Raw genomic sequence first — 19,325 nt, 5'->3', positions numbered from 1 at the left:
GAGGTTCTGGGCCTCACCCCAGTCCCCCAGGGAAGACCCGGCCAAGCCACCGAATACCCGGCTCTGGGCTAGAGCGTCGCCACCTCCGTGCACCGGCCCATCGCCCCCAACCCAGCATGTGCTGCCGCCTTCTCCCTGCCGGGCGTCAGCGCCACCTATGGCAAAAGGTATGAAATGGCAGACTGTGCCTTCGAGAAGGCTTCTCACGGACTGGATCCACGAGGATAAAATTTTATACGGCCTAATCTCAGTATTTGTACACGATAAACTGAAGGCCAAAGAAGAGATATTTGGGGAGTTATTAACGATGTAGAGATCTTTGGTGAGACTTCCGCATCTCAGCCGTTCGTTGTACCTAAAGGCTCCCCGGTCTACATCTCCAGCCCCGTCCTCCACCCCCAACTCTAGATGCCTGTATTTGCCTGCCTTGCGTTCATCTTCACATGAACGGTGCACAAACATCGGATACGGAAAAGGGGCTACGTTCGCGACCCTTTCTCCATTTCCTTTTTCCCACACTACCAACTGACTCCCCAGAGCCTGTGCTTCCTCCTACATTCTCTGTCTTGTTGAATGGCGTTACCATCTACCCCAGTCTCTCACACACTGTCACCGATACCTGTGGCATAACGGAATGAGGGTAAAGAGCCCAGCACCTCTGGGTATAGATGCCAGCGAGTTCCTCCCTTCCCCCTCCTTTCCGTCTTACCTCCCAAGGGTCTCTTGACTTCATCTGGCTCCCCTCCGTTCCCACTACTGTTTGCCCTTATTCAGGCCTTATTATCTCTCACCTGGACCACTGCCTCCTAATTAGTTTCTAGGCCTCCACCATCACACCTTTCCAATCCATCATTCTCACACCTGCCAGGGATTTTTCTTAAAACCCTTTCCCCACTCCCTGTTGCCAACGCTAAATGCAAACTCTTTAGCTCGGCATGCAAAACACCTCAAAATCCGGTCCCTCCTCTAGAATCTTCCCTCTTGCCCTTCCCACCACCCGAAACTTCATCGTCTAACCAAAATTACTAATTGTAGTTCCTCCAAACCCCGTAGGTTTCCTTTTTCCGTGTTCTCCAGGTACACATGTTCTTTCCCCCTCCCAAATATAATTTCCCCACTTTACTACCTGAAAAATTCATCCCTCACGGCTCAACTTAGTTGCCATACCCTCTAGCAAGCCTTTCCTTAAACCCCACAGACACAATCACTCTCCCCTTTATGACATCTGTTGTCCCTTGCACACCCTTCCACAGTGGCACTCATCACACTATTGTAATGACACTTCCATAGCTGTCTCGTCTCTCCTGCCCCATTGCTGAGCTCCTTGAGGACAGGGACAGCATCTTGTTTATTTCTGACTCCCTTGTGCCGACCCAGCATCTTAGAATAATGATAAGAATGCATAAAGCACACATTTGTTGATCACTATGTGCCAAAGTCTGTGCCAAACTCCTTATATACATTATATTATTTAAATCTAACATATAAGAACTGTTATCCTAATGTTACCAATGAGAAAACTGAGGCTTCGAATGATGAAGGAGCTTGCCCAAGGTGGCTGAGCTGGTAGGTTGTGGAGCCAGGATTTGAATCCAGATATGCTTGCTTATGTTTACTCGTCAAAAAGTTTGTGGAACTGATATTTGAAAAATCTCAAATCTAAAATCATTTTTTAAAGTATTCATGCGTACAGAGTTACTTTACTTTGTAAAGGGAAAACACACAACTATTCTACTCTACTGGATGGAAATACATTGTCCTAATTGAAACTAATGGGGTAGAAGGCAAGATAAATACCCTTGGATGTCAGGCGAAATGAGAAAACAACCCTGCTGTTATTCTGTATAATCTGTTCTTATTATATGAATGTTATGAATATATTTTTGCAGGGGACTGATCTATTGTACACCAATAATAAGTACATTTTTTCAAAACCCCTTTCGGACAAGTGGGAAAGGAGAGATCTAAATTGAAAGAGTCACCATCTGAACGCTCAAGAAGTTACTGGAGATGAGGATATCAAGATATTGTGAGGGACGCATGAGGTCTAAATAAGTTCACATCTGTAAAGCACTTCAAAGAGTGCCCGGCACACAGGAAGCACTACATTATTGCTATTGCTATTAAGATTGTTACTGTTAAAATCTTCAATAGCTCTCAATCCAGTGTTACAGATAAGCACATAAGCTGATAACAAGCAAGGTGATGAATGAATAATACAGCTATGAGCAAAAGTCCAAGGGCATCCCCAGAGGGAAGGGGGCAAGTATCTGCCAGGGAATAGGGGGAGGGGCAGGAAAACAAGATGGCACCCGGAGATCACATGACCGAGGAAGGCGCGAGTTGCTAGAACTAGGGCACCACCACCTGACTTCTGCAGAAACATTTTGTCAGCAAATCTTGTACGACTAAAGGTTCTATTTCTCCAAATCTCTAACATTCGAAGTTTGCTCACTATTCTAAGCATCCTTTTGCCACTGGCACAGGAATGGGGCCTTAACCGCTGGGTGAAAGAACAAGGCTTTCACAAAGTTGACATGAGAGTACGCATGAGGGAGAAAGAGGTGACTGAAGCTGATGATGGTGTGGCCCTGTACTCCAAGGAGGTTCCAACCCCACCTGGAAGTCCAACTGGGATGATCAAGGCTCCATGAGGGAAAAGTACATTCCCATCCCCCAGGCTCCAGCCCCTCCCTAGCAGAGGAGAGACAGTTGGGCACAGACATGGTGATGCGTGCCTTTAGCTAGAAGGAAGGGCTAGGCAGCAGGGGCCGTCATCCAGCTTGGCAGGCATTGCCTCAGAAGGCCCACCTCTTTCCTCCAAACCCATGCCAGGGGTCTAGCACACTAACCCAGTGTTTCCTAAGCCAAACAACATGGAAGGCTGCTTAAAAGTCTACATTCTTTACCACAGGCCATTAACTTTATACGTAGGCAAAACATATTTATGTTCCTCCTTTTCTTCAATAAACAGAGTAAAGAAACTTTCTGTGGGTAGTTCACTCTGGACCAGTGAAATGAGGGCAGCTATTCTGATGGGAATAACTAATGAGACATGTACAGAAGAAAAAGCTAAACATTAAACAGAGGAACACTGTTGGTAGAATTAAATATATACAACTTTTTTTGGAGGACATTTTGGCAACAGCTATCGAAATTGACCCTGCAATTCCACTTTGCCAAATTTATCCTATGTGTATATTCCTTGACATGTGTTCAAGGATGAACAATGGTGCATTATTTGGGAAAAATTTTTTCAACTGAAAACAAGCTAAATGTCCATCTATAGGTGCAACTTACGAGGCTATCTAACACCTAAAGCTTCTCGATGTACATGAAAAGCAAGGTTCAAACCGTATGTCTATTATAATCCTACTTATATAAAAACATCCATGTATTATATATTTAAATATCTATATATATATTTACAATATTGATATATTTGTATATATGGATTAGAAATGCCTGGAAAGACCTAGATGTGACAAACTGGCAGATTAGGGACAAATTTGGTCCACAGGGAGATTTGTTTATTGGGGTTTTTTGTTTAAAATTTCAATTTGAATGCCTTAGGAAGGGCTCCCATACAGTCCTCTTAACTCTCGATTCTCTTCCACCCTTTGATTCTCTAAATTGTTTCCTGCCTGACCCCTAAATGCAAGTGAGGAGAGAAATGGGTATGTGTGGGGGTCGCTAGAGGGGTGCTCTAAGTTTTTACTTTCCACTTCCATCGTGTCAACAAACATGACTTTTATGACTTAAGGAAGGGTGGGGTCAGGACTGAAGTCTTTCACTGTCAAGAGAAGGACTGGAGGAAAATAAGGATCCTGAAAGAAGAGACACTGACTTGGAAGCTATCTCTATAGTCCAGATAAGGAGCAGAGAGCATCTGAACAAGCAGTAAATGCAAGGATAAATTGTGAAACCCAGATATGAAACTTCTTTTAAAATCCCTTATCAGCCACAGCAGTTAAAAGAATGCACAGACTTTCCTTTCTTCTTCCTTCTTTCCCCATCATGAAAAGTCACAGCCTGTGGTTTATCACATGGGCCACTGGGCAGGGCTCTGCTGTGCTCTGTGGGAATCCAGGGCTGCTCAGAGCACTCCTGGGGAGTCTCATTCTCCCATGCCTGCGAGTTCATTCTTTCCCTTCACCATGTTGGTACCAGCTGTATAGAAAGCAGGAGTCTTCACCACCAATGGTACAGCAGAAATCAAACTCGGATTGTCCCTGGACAGAGTCAACCGGATAGTACTGTCCTGGCCCCTGTTGCCTACCTTGGAGGATCACTGGTTTCCACAGTTCACTTTGAGATAATATTAGAAACCCCACAGCCTGCAAGGAAGAGTAAAGCTTTACCTTAAAATGAGAACAAGGAAAACTTCCAAATGAAACATTCCCTTGTTTTTGGCAGTAGCTAAAAGACAGCCTGGTGTGAGAGTCCTGGATGCCATACTATGTTCTTTCATCTACTGGAAATCCTTCAGTTGAATGAAATTATTTATTTGAAAAGGTTTTCGTTGAATTTAGGCTGGTATTTCAGAGACTTTCTCTTCTGTGTTTGAACAGTAGGGAATGTAGCATGGTAAGGAAGTTGGAGAGATTAGGCATGAATAAAGTCAGATCCATGACTTACTCATCTCTGGCTGGTTCATTTCTCAAAAAGCGAGAGAGGGAAGGGAGAGAAAGGGGGATGGAGAGGGGGGCAGAACACAGAGGTTTTACAACTGTAGAAGGGTTTACTGCCCATCGGTAACCCCCGTTCCCACTGTGTCTGTCCCACAACATTATGCTTGTCAGAGATGTTCAAGTCCTTCAATGCAAAGCCACTGAGTTCATACAAGTAACTCAAATGTCCATCAACTGATTCATGGATAAATAAGATGTGGTATATGACACAATGGAACAATATTTAGCAATAAAAATGATCAAAGTACAAATACTTGATACAACATGGATGAATCTTAATGTTAAGTGAAAGATGCCAGATAAAAGGCCACATACTGTATGATTCCATTTCTATAAAATGTCCAGAATAGGCAAATCTGTTGAGACAGAAGGTAGATTAACGATTGCCTAGGGTTGGGAAGGAGTGGGGGAATAGGAATGATTGCCAATGGGTAAAGAGTTTTTTGGGGAGGTAGTGAATATATCCTAAAATTGATAGTGGTGATGGTTACACAACTCTTTGAATAAGCAAAAAACCACTGAACTGTATATTTTAATTTTTTTTTTTTTTTGAGAGATAGAGAGAGAGAGAGAGAGCACACCCAAGTTGGAGGAGAGAGAGAATCTCAAGCAGGCTCCATGGCCAGTGCTGAGCCCAACGCAGGGCTTAGCTTGATCCCACAATGGTGAAATCATGACCTAAAACCAAATCAAGAGTCAGATACTTAACCAACTGACTCACCTAGGTGCCCTTGAATTGTATATTTTAAATAGGCAAAGTGTATGGTAAGTAGTTATATCTCAATCAAGTTGTAACTAAAAACTGAAAAGAAGAAAAGGTGTATACCAAAAAAAATTCATTTAAAAATCTGAAGTAGCTAACAATATATGTATATTAAAAAATACTTTGGAAGAAGGAATATTACTGGAGATTAAGAAGAATTTCGGGGCGCCTGGGTGGCGCAGTCGGTTAAGCGTCCGACTTCAGCCAGGTCACGATCTCGCGGTCTGTGAGTTCGAGCCCCGCGTCAGGCTCTGAGCTGATGGCTCGGAGCCTGGAGCCTGTTTCCGATTCTGTGTCTCCCTCTCTCTCTGCCCCTCCCCCGTTCATGCTCTGTCTCTCTCTGTCCCAAAAATAAAAAAAAATAAAAAAAATAAAAATAAAAAAAAAAACGTTGAAAGAAGAATTTCATAATAATGAGAGGGGATTGATTCATCAAAAAAAATTCTAAATGTGTGTGCATATGGTCACAGAGCTTCAAAATAACTGAAGCAAAAACTGATGCAACTTAGAGGAGAAATAGACAAATCCACAATTATAACTGGAAATTTGCATATTCCTCTCTCAATAATTTATGGAGGAAATCGAGAATGAGAGCATAGAACATTTGAACAACACTATCAATCAACTTGAACTAAGTGCCATTTAAAGAAAACTCCATCCAACAAAAGTAGAACACATAGTCTTTTTAACTGAACATGAAATATTCACCAAGATAGATCATATTCTGGACCATAAAACAGGTCTCAATAAATTTAAAAGGATTGAATTCATATGACATTTAGTTCTCTGACCACAATGAAACTAAATTATAAATCAATACTGGAAAAATATATGGAAATCCTTAAATATTTGGCTATTAAACACTAGACTTCTCAATAATTCATGGGCAAAATAATAAATCACAAGAGAAAGTATTAAATATTTGAACTGAATAGAAATGAAAACACAACATATCAAAATTTGTGGGATACAGCTAAAGCTGTGCAAAGAAGGAAATTTATAGCAATGAATGATTATATTTAACAAGAAGAAATGTCTCAAATCAAAAATCTAATCTTTTACCTTAAGAAACTATACAAAGAAGAGCAAAGTAAAACCAACTAAATAGCAAGAAGGAAATAATGAAGAGCAAAATCAATGAAATAGAAACCAGAAAACAATAGAGAAAATCAATGAAAATAAAACCTAATCCTTTGAAAAGATCAATACAATTAATGAAACTCTAGCTAGACTAATCAGGGGAAAGAACAAGATGCCAAACTTACCAATATCAGGAATGAAAGAGGACAGAATACAAATCCTCAGACATTAGAAAGATGAAAAGGAAATATTATAAACAACTTTATGATGATAAATCCAACCACTTCAATGAAATAGACAAATTCCACGAAAAATACCAAAGATCATTCAGGAAGAAAGAGATCAACTGAATATCCTTTTATCTACCAAATAAATTGGACTCGTGATTAAAAACCTTCCCACAAAGAAAACTCCAAGCCTGGGTGACTTCACTGGCAAATGCTACCAAATATTTCAGGAAGAAATAATCCCAATTTTATACAAAGTATTCTAGAAATAAAACAGGGACATTCCCAATTCATTTTACAAGGCCAGCATTATTCTGCTACCAAAACCAGATGAAGGCATTTCAAGAAAACTACATACCTATATCCTCGTGAACACAGATGCAGAAAACCTTAACAAATCTTTGGCAAGCTGAATCTAACAGTACATAAAATGAATAACACATCATGGCTAAATGGGGTTTATCCCAGGAATATAAAATTGTTTTAATATTCAAAAATCAATCAGTGTAGGGGCACCTGGGTGGCTCAGTCGGTTGAGTGTCTGACTTTGGCTCGGGTCATGATCTCACATTTCATGGGTTCGACCCCTCATCGGGCTCTATGCTGATAGCTGGGAGCCTGGAGCCTGCTTCCGATTCTGTGTCTCCCTCTCTCTCTCTGCCCCTCCCCTGCTCATGCTCTCTCTCTCTCTCTCTCTCTCTCTCAAAAATAAATAAGCATTAAAAACGAAATCAATCAGTGTAACTCACCACAATAACAGACTGAAAAAGAAAAATTGTCTCAATTAATGTAGAAAGCATTTGACAAAATTCAAACTCCATTCTTGATAAAAAAAAAAAATCTTAGCAAATGAGGATGGAAGGGAACTTCCTCAACGCCAAAAAAGAAAAACCTGTCTCTGCCATTATTTTCAATGCCTTCCCTACTAATATAGAGAACGAGGCTAGGATGTCTACTCTTCACATTTCCATTCAGCATTGCACTGGAGGCCCTAGGCAGTGAAATGATGCAAGAAAAAATAAAGTCACACACATTGAAAAGGAATAAGTAAAACTGCCTCTATTTATATACAACATGATCGTATACTTTGAAAGTAGTAAAGAAACTATTTAAAAGCTACCAGAACCTGGGTGGCTCAGTTGGTTAAGCATTCGACTCTTGATTTTGGCTCAGGTCATGATCTCCTGGTTTGTGAGTTCAAGCCCCGTGTTGGGCTATGTGCTGACAGTGTGGAGCCTGCTTGGGATTTTCTCTCTCTCCCTCTCTCCCTCTCTCCCCCCACAACTTGCACACATGCATTCTCTCTCTCTCAAAATACATAAATAAACTTTAAAAAAGTTAAAAATATAAAATAAAATAAAAAGCTACCAGAATCAAGAAGTGAATGTATTAAGATTGTAGAATACAGGGTTAATATATGAAATTATCTTTATGTCTATTTACTAGCAATGAACAATTAGAAACATACTATTTACAGTAAATACCATTTACAATAACATCCAAAAATATGAAGTACTTGGGTATAAAATAAATAAAATATCACAATGTCTCTATACTGAAATCGTTACTGAGAAAAATTAAGGAAGATCTAAATAAGTGAAGAGTTATATGATGTTCATAGATTAGAAAACTCAATATTGTTAAAATATCAGTTCTCCCTAAAGTGATCCATATATCTGACACAATCACAATAAATCTAAGCAGACTTTTTTAGAGAAAATAACAAGCTGATTCTAAAGTTTATGTGGAATACTCATTTTGGTAGGATTTAGGATAGCTGAAACAATTTTTAAAATAAAGAACAAAGTTAGGGCACTTACATTATCTTATTTCAAGACTTACTCTAAAGCTATATTAATCAAGGTGATGTAGGTATAAAAATAGACATGTGCGGGATTGTAACAGAATACAGAGTCTAGAAATAGACCCACATGTGTATGATTATTTAATTTTCAATGAAGTTGCTAGGGCACTTCAATAGTGAAAGGATAATATTTTCAGAAAATAGTACTGTAACAGAACAGAATTCTATTGGCTATCCACATACAAAACACACACACGTGAGGGGGGAAGAAAAAAACACCTGGACTCTTACTTTACATTACTTAGGAAATTTAATTGAAAATGAACAACAGTCCATATTAAAAACATATTTAAAATGGACCACAGATCTAAATATTATAAGAACTATAACTATAATAGTTCTGGAAGAAAACATAAGAAAAAACTCTTAGTGGACTTTGGTTAAGCAAAATATTCTTAACTAGGACATAAAAATGTAAAATATAACAAAAAATGATAAATCGGATTTCATCAAAATTAAAAACTTGTTCGCAAAAGACACTGTGATGAAAATGAAAAGTCACAGATTGAAAGTATTTACAATACATATGACTTGTAAAGAATTTGTATCCAACTTACCTAAAGAATTCTGCAACTCGATAAGAAAACAACTTGATTTAAAAATGAGCAAAAGATATGAACAGACACTTCACCAAAGAAGATATATGAATGGCCAATGAGCACATGAAAAGATGCCTAACATCATGCATCATTAGGGAAACACAAACTAAAATTACAATGAAATACTACTTCAGGCCCAGCCAAGTGACTAAAATTAAAAACATGGACAATACCAAATGTTGACAAGGATGTGGAACAACCAAAACTCTCATACATGGCCAGCGAGAATGCAAAATGGAATAACCTCTTTGCAAAACCGACTGATTCACGTAACACTAAGCATATCCTTAAAATAGGACACAATAACTCTGATACTGGGTGTCTACCCAAGAGAAATGGAAGTGTATGTTCACACAAAGTCTTGTTGAATGTTCAGAGCAATTTTATTTGCAACAGTCAAATCTAGAAGTGTCCTTCAACTTGTAAATAGATAAATTATGGAATATCCATTCAATTGAATACTCCACAATAAAAAGGAATGAATTACTGATATGTGCAACAATGTAGATGTTTCTTAAAAAACACATGCTAAATGAAAGAAGCCAGATACAAAAGACTACAACCCATGTGATTCCATTTCCATAAAATTCAAAAAGGGAAAAACTATAGTATCTACAGATAGAAAGCAAATCAGTTGGGGTCAGAGACGAGGGGATCAGGAGAGGGAATTAATTGCAGAGGTGGCCCAGAAAACTTCTTGGGATGTTGGAAATGGTCTGCGTCTTGGTTGTGATGATAGTGAATAGGTGTATACAATATACACTTAAACTTACTGAATATTATTGTATATAAACTATACCTCAATAAAGCTGATTTTTGAAATGATATAAATACTTTGCGTAAGTTTAGAACAAGTCTGGAAGAATGTACATGAAATTGTCTTACAATTTTTGTAATGTTTATTCTTGAGAGAGAGAGACAGACAGAGCATGAGTGGGGAGGGGCAGAGAGAGAGAGGGACACAGAATCTGAAGCAGGCTCCAGCTCTGGGCTGTCAGCACAGAGCCCGATGCGCGGCTGGAACTCACAAACTGTGAAATCATGACCTGAGCCGAAGTCAAACGCTCAACCGGCTGAGCCGCCCAGGCACCCCTCTTATAATTTTTTTTTAATGTTTTATTTTATTTTTGGAAGAGAGAGAGACAGAGCGTAAGCAGGGGAGGGGCAGGGAGAGAGGGAGACACAGAATCCGAAGCAGGCTCCGGGCTCTGAGCTGTCAGCACAGAGCCTCATGCGGGGCTCGAACCCATGAACTGTGAGATCATGACTTGAGCCGAATTCCGACGCTCAACCGACTGAGCTACCCAGGCTGCCCCCGGTTCTTAATAACAGGGATGGGATCACAAAAGACTTTCACTTTCGATTTCATTTTGCTATACACTTCCATAAGGTTTTATTTTTTTAACAAAGAGACTTCTATATGAGGAGTCTTGTGATTGCTGGTGATAGAAACCCAACTCAAGCTAACTTAAGAAAGGGAGGGATTTATTGGTTCACGTGTCTATGTGGTCCGGGGTAGAGTCAGAGCGGAATCCAGGTACTCCAATGAATTTGTTGAGAATGAGGCTTTCCTCAACTATCGGCCCTTCTTTTCTCGGTGTTGGCTTCATTCTGAGACTGCCTTCCCCCCTTTGATGATGACAGAGCAGCCTACTGGCTTAGCAACTCCGGAGGAAAAGACACACCAGGAAAAAGTCCTGGGCCAAGTCTTAATGATCCAGTTTAGGACACATGTCCTTCCCTGAACACTGGGACCATGACAGTGACGCCTGGGTCATGGGACCATGCATGGAGTTGAGTAAGGGCAGGGTGGTCTTAGCTCAGCCCTACATTGAGGATCAGTTCCCAGTAGGAGAAGAAAGAAAAAAGGGGATCCGACATCAGAATAAAACGGGCTTGGCGAACAAAAGCCCCAGATGACTACTACAGTGTGCTGCTTTTGGGATTAGCCAGTGGGGGAGGGGAGTTATTTTGTTTCTAATCTTTAGAATAACTGAACCCAAGGCAATATTCTTTGGTGCTCTCCTAACAGAGCACAGTATAAAGGAGGAGAGAGGCATTCCTTGGCCCGCTGGTATGAACTGAATGTGCCTACCCAAAAGTCATATGTTGAAACATTAACCCCCAATGTGATGATATTAGAAGGTGGGGCCTTGGGGAGGTAATTCGGTTTAGATGAGATCACGAGGGTGGAGCTTCCATAGTGGGATTAGTTTCCTCATAAGAAGACAAAGAGATTAGATCCCTCTCTCTCCCTCTCTCTCCCTCTTCCTCTCCCTCTCTCCCCCTCCACCATGTAAGAATACAGCGAGAAGGTGGCCATCTACAAGGCAAGAAGTGGGCCCTCACCGGACACCGAGTCTCCCAGGACCTTGATCTTGGACTTCCCAGCCTCCAGAACTGTGAGAACTAAATGTCTGCTATGGTATTTGTTACAGCAGCCTCAGCTAAGATAGTAGCATGTTTCTCTGAGCTGGACTGGAGAGGAGCGAAGGAAGATGCCATCCAAGAGGACTACTTTCCTTGCCAAAACAGAAAGTAATTTGTAGAAAGGGGTACTGGTGTGGTCCCTTGAAGGAAATGGTATAGGAAGTTGACTAGGGACGAAAAAAGGATTTCTGAGTCAAGCTGAGGGTGGGTTAAATTGGACCATGTATCCATTCTGGGGGACAGGGATGGCTGAAACCCTTGTGGGGTGGCTCCTATGTGCCACCACCAGCATTCGAGCTCCACGATGAAGACGCCGTGCTTCTAAAGTATCAGGCCAATTTCACCTGATGGTAAATCATTTTAAACACTTTGTTATTAACACAAATTCAGATGCATTATGAAGTGGAGCGCAAGAATTGCACGAAAATAAAATAAAGATGTCTTGCTTGCAAGAAACCCTTTGGGCTGCCGCTCATTCTCTGCTTTGCGTGAATTCAATCTTTCCTGCTGTTAGGAAAGCTTTAGTGGAAAATTTTGAAAAATACTTCTTTAAGGCATAAGGGCTGGGGATAAGGGATGTTCTTGGGTTTTTTTTTACAGTGTCCAGACACTTTCCAGAAGAGGAAACCAGGCAAGGATTCAGAATTCAAAACTTTGGGAGTTTGAGGACAGGACTACCATCTGGAGGGGTTGGCAGAACCGATGCGAGGCTAAGCATTAGGGACTGAGGTTCAGCACTGCTCATGCAAACCCTGAAAGCAGCTGCATTCCTGGGTAACATCTCATGCGGAAAGTATGGGATCCTGCCCTGGCTCAGGGTCTGGATTAGCGTCTCTTGGTGGAGTAGGAATCTAGTGTTCTTGGAGAAGCAGATTCATTTCTGGGGTCAGGGGAAGTTCGCCTCCAAACAACGAGCTCCAGTGAGCCAGCTTTCGGCTTCAGAATTGGTGGAGGAAAGAGATGGAACCCAGAGGTTTTGAATTCACAGGTTTCATGAAATATGGGAGGGCAACAAAGGGTCATCAAAATAAGGACGTTCCTTCCCTAGAAAAGGACCGTTAGTTGGCACCTGGTCTTTTCCCTCTCCCCTCCCCCCCACCCTTATCCATCATCACAAGGCAGAAAAGAAAAAAAAAAAAACTTTAACTCAGATCACATCATTCCGAGAGAGTGGGAACTGGTGAAGCAACAAGGTGGGTCCCTCCTTTCATGCATTCTTGGATGAAATGAAAATTACCCATAGGAGGACTTTCTTAAAAGACAGAGGGATTAGCTAACACTATGGTAGTAATCATATTGCCATGTATAAATGTATCAGACCTACGTGTTTTACACCTCACACGATCGTATGTATCAATTATATTTCAACGAAAAAAGAAAGAAAGAGAGACAGGGAAAAACCAGCTCATGGCAATCAGCTGGACTTCTACAGTTTGACCACTGGCTAACTCCTGTCTCTTCTGGGTGGGGGCCCTTTGGAAATCCTAATCAATAAATCTTGACTATCACGGTGGATCTTATAAAGTACAGGAAATGAGAAGGGGTGGAGTCGAGTGGGAGAATTAAATTGGATGTATAGATTCTCGGACTGAGGTGGATGAAGAAATTAAGTAATTACAAATCCAAAGGCAAAAAAAAAAAAAAAAAAAAAAAAAGGAAGAAACACAATCAGCCTGCACCTGGAGCATTAGGTTCTGGAAATCCAATTTGCACATAAAGAGTGAAGGGGCCTTTGCAAAGGGGGGCAGGAGCTGAGAGGACCTGCTAGTAAGCAGAGGACCGTTGCCCTGGAGACAGTCTTAGCGTAGAAATGGCAAATAGAAAAATAACAGGGGCTTAAGGGAGAAAGAAAAAAAAAAAAAAGGCACTACTTAGAATGGTTGAAATCTTAGAAACCAGACTAGACTACATGAAAGAAATGTACTTACAAGGACAAATAGAGATTTAACTGCTTTCAAAAATGAAAATAGGAAGAAGGAAGGTATTTTCGTTGTTTCTGGGTTAGGGTAGGTGATGAGACGCGCGATGGATTTAATAGAGAGGATGAGAGAAATTTGTTAGGAGCAGAAACTGGGATACGCTTGCCTATCCCCTAGCCTCTCAAAAGGTGCATTTGAAATGTGCCATTGATAGAGAAATAATGGCCAAAAAAAAAAAAATTCAGGGAGCCTCCTTCTTGTTGCCCACAATAATGACTTGAAGTGGTAGCTTTAAGAGGAAGAAGTCCAGAGCTATCAGCATGAAATCCACAGATACCAACTGGTTACTTTCAAGGCAAGGCAATGATTGAGGGGAAATCATTTGGGCAAATACGGCCAGGAGGTTTTGGAGTTGGGACTAGGTAAAAGTTGGTCTGGACACCGCCTGCAAGGTGGCTAAAGGTTTTGGTATTGGATTTGGAACGCTGAGAGGCTGGGCAAGAGAAGGGATCCTATCTGGATGACCTGGAGCAAAAAGAGCCCCCAAGGCAGGTCAAAGGGCTTAGAATAGAAGACGACTGGGAGAACTAAGCCCAGGGATGAGCAGAAAGGAAGGGTGTGGGGCTAAAACCAGCAGCCAATAACAAAGGGACGATGAATAGGGACACTTGGGCATCCTGTCAAGGAGGGCTCTGGGCAATTGTAAGAATGGACTAGAGCGGTCATTCTCAGAGTATGACCGGCAGGAAATCAGCGCCAGCTGGGACTTGGTGTAATGCAAATACTTTGTCCCCGTAAATCAGCAACTCTGGGGATGGGGCCCAGCAATCTAAGTGTCAACAGACCCTCCCAGTGACAGCACCTCACACTGATGTTCCAGAACAACCCCACTAAAGCATCCCTGGCTCGCCTTGAGTGGCTGCTGAGATCAGCTTGCGAGGCCGCAGTCCTCCCTTAAGCCCCTGGGCCAGCCTGGACAGGTGGATAAATAGTGAGACTCACAGAAGGGGAGCTACACCATCTGATGTCAGACCGATGGTGGGAGAGGTCGGAAGCAGAATCACCCAGCCTGTGGAAGAGAAGTAGACAGAACTAGTTTAAGTATCAGGACTTCGGGAAGAATCAAAATTCACTGGTAACCTCTTCCTATCAGGAAACTAACTCCAGAAAACTACAGGTTTGTAATAGACGAATTAGCGAACGCAATAAGAGAAAACAAACAAAGGTGACCCCTATGGTCTCACTATTGAGCGGGTCTACAGATCAGAAGGCCTCCTGGAAATGGGAAAGGAAAACTTGCAGCTTGGAGAGATCAGGTAGTAAAGCAGCAAGAAGCTTTAGGCATCGGGAACCAAAAACATGCAGACATAGCTGGATGGGGTCAGGGCACTAATGGAGAGGACTGTAAATGACTGTAATTTTCAGAGCTGTGAAGCCACAAATTGCACCCGGCAGGACTGCCTGCTACGAGTGTAGCACTCTCTGCTCTCAAGATGAAACAGCTGGAGGCTGTGGAATTGGTTAAAGTGATTCCTGGAAAAAAAAAAAAAAAAAGAAAGAAAGAAAGAAAAAGAAAAGGAAAATTGACTATGTAGGATAAGAGGTCTTCTGCCAACCCCTCAAAAGAGATGGGGCCCAAAGCCCTGGGTATAAGGGGCCTGGACCATCTTCAGAGGTGAGACTGTCTTCACACTTCTGCAATCCAAGGATGGAATTTCAAGGCTAAAAACTTAGAGACACGAAGAAAGTAAACAGATTGCCAGTTCCTGCTCCCCCTGGACTTTTGGCTTCGTAAGAGAGGCAGCGGAAGGGCCTCCGCCTATGGGGGTAGCGACTAAATGCAGGATGTATAGAGAAAACAAAAGCTGACTCTGGGAGTGATCTTGGCTTTAGACATGGCAGAGGGACAACCAGGGACACCACAGGGGCTTAAGGAAAAGAAGTGCCCTTTCCAAGTTTTAACCCCATAAACTGCTGATACAGCAATACGAAATAAAAGCTAAGATATAGAGTTAAAATTAGAGAGAGGATCAAGGTTCTAGGAAATCCAAGAATGAGAACTAGGCAAGTGGGTGGCCCGAGGATGGGAGACTAGCAGAGACTGAGTCTATTTCAAAGCTTTCCTCAGTCATCCCTCCTATTTTCTTTTTTTTTTTGGGGGGGGGGGGGGGGGTGGTGGGAAGGGGATGAGTTTTTCACCACTTTACTGAAATACAACCAATGTACAACAAACCACAAATATTTAAAGCATATAATTTCATGAAGTTTGACATACATATAGACCCCTGAAATCACCATTATCCTGAAAATTTCCTCCTGCTCATTTGTAATCCATTTATTTCCCTTCCACCATCTCCTATCTGCCACCACCACCCCCCCATCCCCAGGCAATCACTGACCCAATTTCTAACACTACAGGTTGACGGAAAAGTTCTAGAATTCTACTTTTAGTTTAATTTTATATAAACTTTTCTAGAATTTTATATAAATGGAATTGTGTAGTATGTACATGATTTTTTTGCGTGATTTCTTCCACCCAGCATGATTCTGAGATCCATCCATGTTGTTGTGTGTATTGATAATTTGTTCCTTTTAGAGCTGAATAGTATTCCATTTTGTGGAATCCATTACATAGCCATCAAAGTATCTGTTCATTTATTCATTTATCCAATCATCTGGACATTTGGGTTCTTTCCATTTGGGGGTAGGCTTTGTGTGGACATATTTTTTCTTAAATAAATGCTGATGATGTATCATTTCATTTGGGCTCGATTTGCTAAACTTACATTAAGAATGTTTGTGACTATCTTCACGAAAGCTATGGGCATTTAGTTTTCTTTTCTTGTAATGTCTTTGTCCAGTTCTGTTATCAAGGTAATGATGGCCTAACAACATGAGTTAGGAAGTGTTTCTTCCTTCTGTTTTCTGGAAGAAAAAAAGTATAGAGTTGGTATTTTCTCCCTTAAATTGTTGGTAGAATTCATCAGTAAAGTTATCTTGGCCTGGAGAGTTAATTGGTTGGTGAATTTATTTGTAGGAAGGGTAGATATTTAATCTACAAATTCAATTTCTTTAATAGATATAGGACCATTCAAGTTACCTATTTCTTCTTGAATGGGCTTTGGTAGTTTGTATCATTGGCAAATTTACTGGCATACATTTTCTCATAAATGTCATATCCTTTTAATAGGAGCTAAGTGATAGCCCTTATTCATTCCTGATATTGTTAATTTGTGTCTTTCTTTTCTTCCTGATCAGTATGGCCACAGACTTATTTACTCCATTGATGTTCCCCCCAAAACAGCTTTCAACTATCTCAAAGAATGAGCTCTTCAGCAAGTTTCTAGGACTTCAAACCATTAATGAATCCCTTATCACAAGATCCATGTCTAAGGGGACCCACCTATCGATGCAACTATAGTAACTCAGGTTTGAAGGAATTATGCTTGAACATTAACTCATCATCCATCTGGAGATAGGGGTCCCCAGATTAATAGGCCTACACCGCCTGATACCAAGAAATCCAATTTTTCACAGAGTCGAAAATCTATAGATGTTCTTAGGTCAGTGCTTCAATTCACTGCATACCATCATTTTCTAGGCATGTTGGTAGTACCTACATGTCCTCCTCTCTATTAAGAAGCAAATATTAGGGGAGCTTGGGTGGCTCAGTTGGTTAAGCTTCTGACTTTTGATTTCAGCTCAAGTCATGGTCTCACAGTTCATGAGTTCAAGCCCTGAGTCAGGCTCTGTGTTGACAGTGCAGAGCCTGCTTGGGATTCTCTCTGTCCTTCTCTCTCTGCCCTTCCCCTGCTCATGCTCTCTCTCTGTCTCTTTCAAAATAAATAAAAATTTTAAAAAGTAGATGTGAAGAAATGTGTCCCTTCCATCCTATGTGCTAATATTAAAAAAAAAAAAAAAAAAAAAAAAAAAAGAACCAAACGTTAGCATGGTTAACCATGAAAAAAAAGAGAGAAGATTAAAATTACCAATGTTAGGAATAAAAGAAGAGAGATACCATTCATATTTGAAGGATAATAAGGCAATGTTACAAACAACTCTATGCCCCTAAATTCAAAAGCTTTTATATAATGGATTATTTACTTGAAAGACACAAATTACCAAAACTCACTACAGAAGGAATAGATAATAGTTCTCATAACCCCATTAAAGAGAATAAGTTTGTAGTTAAAAACTCCTCCTCCTCTGCAAAATTCCATGACAAGATGGTTTTACTATGAATTCCACTAAATACTTAAGGAAGAAATAACACTAACTTTGTACACTCTTTTCAAAATACAAAAGGAAGGAACTTCCCAACTTATTTTATAAGACCTGCATTACCCTAAATACAAAAATCAGACAAAGACATTACCAAAAACAAACAAACAAACAAACAAACAAACAAATTATAGACTAACATCTCTCATGAATTAGACATGAATCTTTAACAAAATATTAGCAAATTGGATCCATCGATATACAAATATATAATCAATACATATTACATATGACTAAGTAGGGTTCATATTAGGAATGTGAAGCTGAATCAATATTCAAAAATCAATCAATATAGCTCACTATATTAATAGGGTAAATGAGAAGAATCATATGACCATATCTGTAGATGCAGAAAAATATTTTGACAAAATTCAAAATTGACTCATGTTAAAAAGACTCTCAAGGAAAGTAGAAATAGAAGAAAACTTCTTGAACCTAATAAACGGTATCTAGAAAACCCCTACATCTAACATCATACTTAATGGCAAGAGATTGAAAGCTTTCCTTCTGAGATCTGGCGCAAGGCAAGAATGTCGTTTTTATCACACCTTTTCAACATTGTGCTTGAATTCCTAGCTAGTGCAAAGGCAAACAAACAAACAAACAAACAAATGGTATGCAGGTTAAAAAGGAATAACTAAAATGGTCTTTAGTCATAGGCAACATGGGTATGTATGCAGAAAATCCCATAGAATCTACAAAAACATTCCTAGAACCAAGAAATGAGTTTAGTAATGTTACAAGGCACAAGGTTAACATACAGGAGTTAATGGTATTCCTATATCCAAACGATAAACACCTGGAACCTGAAATTAAAACAAATAATACCATTCACAATACCCCCCAAAAGGACTGAGGTATTAAATCTAGCAAAATATGTGCAAGATCTGTACGTGGAAAACCAAAAAAATATTGATGAAAAGAAATAAAAGATCCGAATAAATAGAAAGATATACCATGCTCATGTTTTGGAAGACTCAATATTGTTAAGATATTAATTCTACCAAACATGGTCTATAGATTCAATGCAGTCCCAATCAAAATCCCAGCCAAATTTTCGTAGGTTTTAAGCTTACTCTAAAATTCACATGAAAAGACAAAGCGATTAGAATAGCCAAACAATTTCAGGAAAAAAAGTTATCTGATTTCAAGGCTTACTATTACTGTAACACTACAGTAATCATGATAGCGATTATAGATTTAGATTAATGAGGATGTTGGGGGAATCCCAGGATGGAATGTAAAGCATGACAAACAAATCCAATTGCATTACAAATGTGTGATATAACCACACTTGAGGGTATGGGTAGAAAAGGAGCTGACCTCAGCAACTTTGGAAACTGCAATCTGACTGGAAGTTTTAAGGCTAACGACAAAAGAAACTGTACATTTAAACTGCATTCTAGTTGGCAAATTTGTTTCTTATTGGAGTACAGCTTCACAATTCTGAAATTGCCTTATACGTATATGG

The sequence above is a fragment of the Panthera uncia genome, chromosome A2 (assembly GCF_023721935.1).
Source record: "Panthera uncia isolate 11264 chromosome A2, Puncia_PCG_1.0, whole genome shotgun sequence".
Classification (NCBI taxonomy): domain Eukaryota; kingdom Metazoa; phylum Chordata; class Mammalia; order Carnivora; family Felidae; genus Panthera; species Panthera uncia.
This window is presented reverse-complemented; position numbering follows the sequence as displayed.